The sequence below is a fragment of the Protopterus annectens genome, chromosome 2.part1, assembly GCF_019279795.1.
Source record: "Protopterus annectens isolate FY-2018-M chromosome 2.part1, PAN1.0, whole genome shotgun sequence".
Taxonomy (NCBI): domain Eukaryota; kingdom Metazoa; phylum Chordata; order Ceratodontiformes; family Protopteridae; genus Protopterus; species Protopterus annectens.
This window is the reverse complement of record NC_056729.1, coordinates 1,819,566,829-1,819,576,197: the sequence shown is the minus strand read 5'-3', so window position 1 is coordinate 1,819,576,197 and position 9,369 is coordinate 1,819,566,829.

Here is a 9,369-nt window from a genome sequence, read left to right as displayed (position 1 = left end):
TAATTATGGAGCTGACTTTCCCAATGGAGAACTTCATGTCCACTAATGGCCTATGAAACATTCACTTTGACCACATAGGATCCCAACTTCTCATTTCTTTCTCCTCAGTCTCCACAGCAGAGGTGTGGCTTGTGAACAGGTCAGTTTTCTCAGCAACAGGCAATCCAGGCAGGACCCAAAGACAATGTGAACTTTTGATTCTCCAACCATTTTCTTGTCTTAGGCCCCTGTTCCAGCACTGTGTGTCTTCGATATCTCTCGATCGTAGACAAAGTTTTCGTCAGGCGTATAGGCCAACCAGTCTGGATCCTTTTTTCCACATCATCTGTCCACTGAGAGAAGTGAGGAGCTTTACTGCATGCATGCTCGTGTTATGCCATGCTAGTGTTATGGGCGTCCTTTAGGTAGCTTGACCCAGAGTACTGCAATGTGGTCATCTCATAACTGGCTCAGTATAATGCATGCATCTAGAGTTTACATGTGGCCTCTTCTAGTGCAACTTTTGTCCTTTTCATTTAAGGACATTCCAATCTCAACTAGGTGCTGATTGGCATTATTGAAAACTGCAAATTTAGGCGGGTCTGTCTGCCACTCAATTCTTGCTTTGTACATCCTTCGATTTTTTGGAAAATATGTATGGTCCCAACAGTGGTGAGACTCCTACTTCTGGAACCTGCTACAGCCTGCATCAATCATAGTCGCGTGGTATCACTGTTTCAGAGGTCCTTCAACTCGCACTTGAATTCCTGGCGTACTGCTACCTTTCTTTTGGGAAACCTTTGTCTGACATAGTACTGTACTCCTGACTGCAAATCCCAGTCTCCATTATGTGATACTTCCATGTTTTACGACTGGACACTACCATACAAATCTGAGTTACTTGAACCTACAATCACATAAGTGCTTAATCAGTCAATGCGCTGACTAATGACAAAGTTAACTACAGACACTCTATGATAACAGGATAAGCATTTTGATTGGCCGGACAATCCGGACTCAAAGTCAAGGAGTCACCAATGACCACTACATAAAAATTTTGTAATTTTCACTATTGGCCCAGCTCCCAACCAATCACAAACTGAATGCTTATCCAGTATCGACATATTACTGTAGTAGGTTTTCATCTAAACTTGCATTTCCACACATTCTTGATAAAACGCTTGACAGTCTTCCATTAGGTCTTCCAATTTTATGTGCCATCTTGTCGCATCATTATCTGCATCCCTTTGATTCACTGTAAGCTGCACATGCTTCCTCTGCAAGAGGATATTAAAAGTAAAGGCACATTAAAATTACATTCACCTGAGTAGTGAGGTAATTACTTTATGTAGCGCTTGAAGAGTAATACAATTACCTCACCTTATGTTGTACTTTTAGACTATTTACTCAATGTAAGGTCTTGCAATAGGTGGCTGCGTTTTTACTCAGAAGATTCTTCAATAAGCTTTGCATGAAAAGTACATATCCAATTAACTGTTATTTACCAAATTTGAAAACACCCATGCCAGGTACCGATATCTCTCAAGATACGCCAAACGTCCAGCTTGACTCCAATAAAAACCTTTCATTGATCCACTGATACTCACGCTTCTGCTGCTGTTTCTGCTGCAACCGATGTACTAGCAAGATGTCCGCAGTGGTTCTTGCTTTGTCTGAAAGTGAAAAATGCAGATGGTGCTGCCAGTTTTTATTAATCTCCAGTGGTAAAGCAGCTGTCTCATACTCATCCAGGAAGTAGCTGTTACTGGTAGGTCCAAAGGGTGAAACTGGCTCGTTAACACTCAAAGTGTCATTATTTGAGAGCAGAGTGAAATGTCGGAAACTTTTGCACCACCCAAAACTTCTTTATCAAAATCAGAGTATGCTACCAACATCTCTACCACAGTTAATCACCCACTGTCTGCTGGTTACAGGTTGATATCGTGGAAACTTAATGGAAGGGCTATTACCCCTGGGTGGCAGATTGTTCCTTGGCGCATACTACAGTGCTGATTGCAAGCAGTTAGAAGGCATTTTGACGATCAATTCTAATAAAAATAGAAATTACTATATCAAATCTAGCACGGTACACACAATTCATGCTAAACTAGATTTACACACTCATTGATATTCAAGCACAACCTGTACGACTTACTGGTTAAAAAAATCTATGTGCAAACTGACATATCCCAAATTTAATAATGGCAACGCTTGTGGTGACACAGGTCATACAATGCCATTTGTTGGGGTGCGTCACTTGTATCCTCGCCTTTCTCTCTAATCAAAGTGTATCCTCACTCTCACAGCCTTTACCACGGCTACCGCGAAGTCTGCATTGACTGGTGATTTTAAACTGAGGGCACTCTGTAAACATCTACTTTTTATTGCACATGAGCAATGTGAAAGCATTTTTTCATTGAGGTGAATTTCTCCTTACCATTAAAAACTACTTTGTGCCACAAATTAATATGAGAAAAGACGCTTGGGATGGCATATAATGCATTGTATGCCAACAATGAAAAGGCCCTAATAACTTTAATGGATTCGGCTAGTCTTGCATACAGGCAGTGTTGATCGGACTACCAACGTACATAATTAAAAGCCACTAAAGTAGGACATACACTTTTGTCTGCATGTAGTTGTGAAGGCGTCAGTTGCACTTTTAGGTGGACATTCCGCCAAGTATGATTTAAAGTCAGCAGAAATCTTATGCTATAAAAATACAGATCACCATCACAGACATTCATACAACAGCGGGAAAACACAGCACGCACTCTGCTCTCAGAACGCTAGCATCAATTTAAGGCAATGACCAGACAGATGTACCAAATGTACAATTCATCCTCCAGGTCGGTATTGCTTTATTGGTGTACAAACTTTCGCAATAATTGCCAGCCTACGGTATTTGACAAAGCAAAACCATTTTCAACTTCTTGAACAGGAAATACTGGCTAACAATAGACATCAATAGTGTTCAGGAATAAATCAAGAATTTCCTCAAGCTCTAAATCTGTATTTTTGGAAATCATTATCTGCCGCTGGAAACTGTTCTCGAAGATTAGTAACACTGACACGAAGCGGAAGCACCATTCGACGAAATCCCAGCCTTACCGTTATTTTATGCACCCATTAAACACATATGCACTGGTACGCCACAAATTTTTGGCTCCGTCAATGCAAAATTAGAGCATCCTGTGGTCAGCCGGAGCAGGCAGACAGAGACAGACAGACAGAGACAGACAGAGACAGACAGACAGAGACAGACATATTGGACAGATGACAGACAGACAGGGGCAGACCTTAGAGACAGAGAGAGAGGGCAGATGACAGAGGACAGAACAGAGACAGACAGAGAGACAGTTTATGGAGACAGGATGAGAACATTACCACTGACGGAGAGACACACTGATGGCGGAGAAACGATTGCCATTTGTCCACCGGTGACAGTTAAGATATACAATTTTCATTACACAGAAGCCCTGAATATAGTCTTTTAAATTCAGTGGGTATAAAGGCATTTTTCCCGGAAGTCAAACTTGGGTGTAACAGTTATGCATGCATTGTGACCTTGAAGTTGGTTGCGCTACTGCCCACATTTCTCAAATTGCTCGTGGAGAAGACACACAACATGGAAGATTCGATGGTGGCGTGGTCATCATTGGTGCATTTCTCCCACATAGGCACCATGTCATACTTACGACGAACTGCTGCATAAGGGACCCATGGCGTTGATGCACCTCACTGTTGCACAAACGGCGCTTCAGCTTCCTTGGCTTTCCGGCCAGGGTCGATACCTTGGTAGTCAAATTGATATCCCTGTCTTGCACTATTTTGACTGAAGTCTTGCCATGAAGTACCACTGTTACTAATGTGGGAGAGAAGAGCCTGTAAAGGAAATACATGAATTTTTACCAATGCTAAAATAGATACATATGTTCGAAGTGTTCCCCACATATTGCCATAAAATAACACCATCCACTGACAGCCTGAGGAGAAATCACCCTCGACTGAATATTGCAGAATTATTGACAGTGTTTCAGTTTTGTAAGCAAAGTAAACTATATCTATTGAAGCCATACAAATCCATAGGTGGCTTCAGAGGAAATAGTGACTTCACACAAATTTCCCAGACTCACACACACACTCACAGACTCACACACACACTACACTTAGACTCTTACACACACACACTCAGACTTTACACACACACATCCAGACTCCACACACACACACACTCAGACTCACACACACACACCACTCCGACCCCTTTACACACACACACACACACACACACACACACACACACCCCGACTCCACACACACACACACACATCCACACACACAACACCCCGACTCCACACACACACACTCCAGACTCCCACACTGGGCTCACACACACACACACACACACACACTACACACACACACACACACACACACACAGACACACACACACACACACACACACACACACACAAACACACACGCATACTCCACACACACACACAAACACACAGACTCCCACACACACACAATAATATTTATTATTATTATTATTAGTCATTACACACACACACACACACACACACACACACACACACACACACACACATAGACACACACACACACACACACACACAGACAGACTCCACACACACACAGATATTATTTCCAATACACACACACACACATACTCCAATACACACACACACAGATAGACAGACACACACACACATTATTACACACACACACGAACTCACACATTTACACACACACAGACTCACACACACACACACACACACACACACAGACTCCACACACACACACACAGACAGACTTACACTCACACACACACACACACAGACAGACTCACACACACACACACATGACTCCACACACACACACACACACACACACAGACAGACAGACTCCCACACACACCCATCAGACAGACTCACACACACACACACACACACACACACACACACACACACACACACACACACACACACAGACAGACTCACACACACAACCATTCCACACACACACACTCCACACACACACACACACACACACAGACAGACAGATCACACACACACACAGACTCCATGACTCCACACACACACACAGCACAGACAGACTCCCACACACACAGACAGACTCCATTAACACTCTTCTCTAGACCCTAGTTTATCCGTCACTGGCTTGAGCATCCGACCTCTTGTTTGAGCCCAGCATATATTTTGTCGAGAATTTACAGGACAACAAGGAAGGACTGTATGGCTGACCAAGTACACAGATGACTGCAAACTAGGTGCAATAATTGACCTCTCAGCAGACAAGCATCCACCAAAAGGGGCCTCATAGCAACAGACAACTCATGCTCTACAGCCATGGCCTCAAGCTTCTATGACAAACTGTATAGTCATTTCATTTTGAGAAATAAATAAAGTGAACACAAATTTAGTCTTCCCTCAGGATCAGAGATTGAAGCACAATGCCACTTTTAGTGATGTACCTACCAAACACCTGCAGCAACTGGAAGAGATAATCAAAGAAAGTACCTCAACATGGGAGTGGATCCAGAGAGGCTCGGCTCAGATGCATATATACCTAGGTTAAATAAACGCCAGTTTCTGGTCAGTGGCATACGCCTGTTCAGAGGTGATCTGTTAAACAAGCGTGAGGACTACCATCCATGTCCAACCTGTAATTATTAAGTGGACATGCCTGTACCTCAGAAAATCCAAATCACATGGAGTGGGAATGCGTGCTTTAGAGACTAACCCTCAGCATTGAAATAAGACATGCTGAGAGGGACAAGATTCATAGAGGCTCCCTTCACCATGTAATAAAATCCCAGTACATGCTAAGGCAGAGTCCCTCATTTGACTCTTCAAAGAATGTTGATGAGTGGATGTGGGATCCTAGTTTTGAAAACTGGAATTTATCACTTCTGTGTCACTGTTAGACAGAGCACCAAAGTAGCCGCTACTTACCTTGGAAAAAGGCCATAGCAACATTTAAAACGGGTGCTTAAAGCCAAACAACTTCCTCCATAGGATTACATAATAATTTAGCAGATAGCCTAGTACTCAACCTATGCACTAACTCAGTTATTCAGGACAGGGGTATATATTGACGTGTGAACGTCACACGACTTACATTGTTATTTCGGCCAGCATTATTAACAGGAACGCAATTGACGATGGACGCCGCAGACAAACGATTCCACCTTTTCAATTTACCAAATGCCAGCATTACAGAGAAATAAAATGAGTAATTATCAAAAAATCTCTATTCTACAATACAGCCCCCATAATATATAATATAGCAATAATGACACAAAGAGCTATGTGTAATCAATTATCAAGTAGCAGTCAGGTAGCACACATGGCACATGCACACACAAAAGGTAGCACAATCTATCAATGTGCAGTCAGACACCAAGTTAATAACAGGTTAGTCTAGTAGCAAAATAATGGTATAGTTCTTATATTAAAGGGGTGTGGCGAAGTCAATAAAACGTGCTAGGTTTCAATGCCCTCGGAGCAGATAGCTCATATGAACCTATAAGAACCTAAGGAACCCAAGTAGTACAGGGAGTATTCCTATTGTATAATTAACATCAGACTTTAATACGAAGGACTTACCTTACTAAGAAAATTAAGTCAAGCTTTGCAGGTACGCAACAGTGTTGAGGTCCTGAATCACGCCACAGGATACAATTCTCACTAAGAAAAGAGTTCCACATTAGTTCTGTCTGTTTTATTGCGGGTAAGTAGTGATGGTCAAGGCACTCCTGCTGTATCACAAGCATGGGTGCCTTATCATACAGCATTCACATCAGGCTGTATGTTACATCAATTTCAGGGGGGTCTACCGAAGAGTGCACCAAGAGTCATGGCAGATATGACAGGCATCATCTTCTTCCAGCCACTTTGTCTCATCTCCATCGATGAGTGGCATTTCATGTCCACAACAGGAAACCTTGTTGCCACCATCCCAACTGTGTTGGTCAGTTACATGGTAGAGCAACGACAACCATTTCTCCTCTAGTACTACTGCATCCTCTTCACACGTTTCAGCACACCACCACAGGTGATTTGAAATACTGTGGCACCACTGCAGTAAGTCTTGCTTGCCTCTCCTTTTCCCAGCTTCAGTGATTTTCTTAGTCAAATTTTTGGTCATATGCCACACATCAAACTGATGATCCACATTTGGAAATTCTGTGCGCATCAATAACCTTATTCCAGGATGTCTGTCTGTCGCCACAAGGCTGACATTAACATTTTTATCCATCAAGTTTTTCATGCACTTCTTAAAAGCTTTCTTCTCCAGTGCCACTGAGGATACACCTTGGCTGACCTGCTCCAGGCAGAAATCTACAATCATGCTGTAGCAGCAGTACTTTGCAGAATAGCCTGGACTATCACACCGCCCATCTCCAGCTAACCTTACTTCCTTACCCATTGCATCTTCTAGCAGACGAGACTGATGCTGTGTCCAAGTATGCTGCAAAACGGGGAATAAATACTCCCGTTGAATCAAATAGAATGTGGTTTCACTTATAAATTCAAGTCCTAGATAAGCACTGAATCGCGCTATATGTGCATATGTACTTCCACTGAAAAGTACAGACGATGCCAGTAGAAGATTTCCAGCTGGCATTCGGCCAATTAAGGGCTGACTTTCCCAATGGAGAACTTCATGTCCACTAATGCATGAAACATTCACTGACACATAGGATCCCAACTTCACTTTCCTCAGTTCCACAGCAGAGGTGTGGCTTGTGGACAGGTCAGTTTCAGCAACAGGCAATCCAGGCAGGACTCAAAGACAATGAACTTTGATTCTCCAACCATTTTCTTGTCTTCGTCCTGTTCCAGCACTGTGTCTTCGATCTCTGACGTAGACAAGTTGTCAGAAGTGTACAACCAGTCTGGATCCTTTTCCACATCATCTGTCCACTGAGAAAGTGAGGAGCTGCTATGCATGCTCGTGTTATGCATGCTAGTGTTATGGACGTCCTTTCGTAGCTTGACCAGAGTACTGCAATGTGTCATCTCCGCAGCAATGTATGCACTAGAGCTACATGTGGCCTCTTCAGTGCAACTTTTGTCCTTTTCATTGGGACATCTAATCTCAATCAGGTGCTGATTGGCATTATTGAAACTGTGTTGCGGTCTGTCTGCACTCAATTCTGTTTGTACATCCTTCGATTTTTAAAATATGTGTGGTCTAACAGTGGTGAGACTCCTACTTCTGGAACCTGTACAGCTGCATCAATCATAGTGCGTGGTACTGTTTCAAGGTCCTTTAGCTTCACTTGAATTCCTATGCTGCTACCTTTCTTTTGGGGAAACTTTGTCTGACATGCGACTGTACTCTGACTGCAAATCCCAGTCTCCATTGCGTATACTTCCATGTTTTCGACTACCTCTTCATACAAATCAGTTGCTTGAACCTACAATCACATAAGTGTTAATCAGTCAATGCATGACTAATGACAAAGTTAACTACAGACACTCTATGATAACAGGATAAGCATTTTGATTGCCGACATCCGGACTCAAAGTCAAGGGAGTCACAATGACCTACATAAAAATTTTGTAATTTTCACTATTACTCAGCCAATCACAAACTGAATGCTTATCCAGTATCGCATATTACTGTAGGTTTTCATCTAAACTTACTTCCACACATTCTTGATGCGCTTGACAGTCTTCCATTCGGTCTTCCACCATGTGTCTTGACGCATCATTATCTGCATCCCTTTGATTCTGTCGCTGCACATGCTTCCTCTGCAAGAGATACAAAAAGTAAGGCACATTAAAATTACATTCACCTGAGTAGTGAGTAATTATTTGTGCGCTGAAGAGGTAATACAATTACTCACCTTGCGTTGCACAGACTGTTGCTCTGTCATAAGGTCTTGCAATGTAGGCTGCGTTTTACTCAGAAGGTCTTCAATAAGCTGCATGAAAAAAGTACATCCAATTAACTGTTGCAATTTGAAACACATGCAGTGCCAGTATCTCAGTACGCAAATGTCAGTTGACTCATTAAACCTTTCATTGATCCACTGATACTCACCTTCTGCTGCTGTTTCTGCTGCAACCGATGTACTGAAGATGTCCGTGTCTTGCTGTTCGAAAGTGAGAAAATAGATGGTACTGCCGCTTTTATTAATCTCCGTATTGGTCGCTTGGGTCTCATCTCATCAGGAAGTAGCTGTTGCTGGTAGTCAAGGTGAAACTGGCTCTGCTCAAAGTGTTGAGAGCAGAGGAAATGTCGTGGCTTTGCACTACCCAAAACTTCTTTAACAAACTTCGGTATGCTACCAACATCTCTACCACAGTTAATCACCCACTGTCTACACAGGTT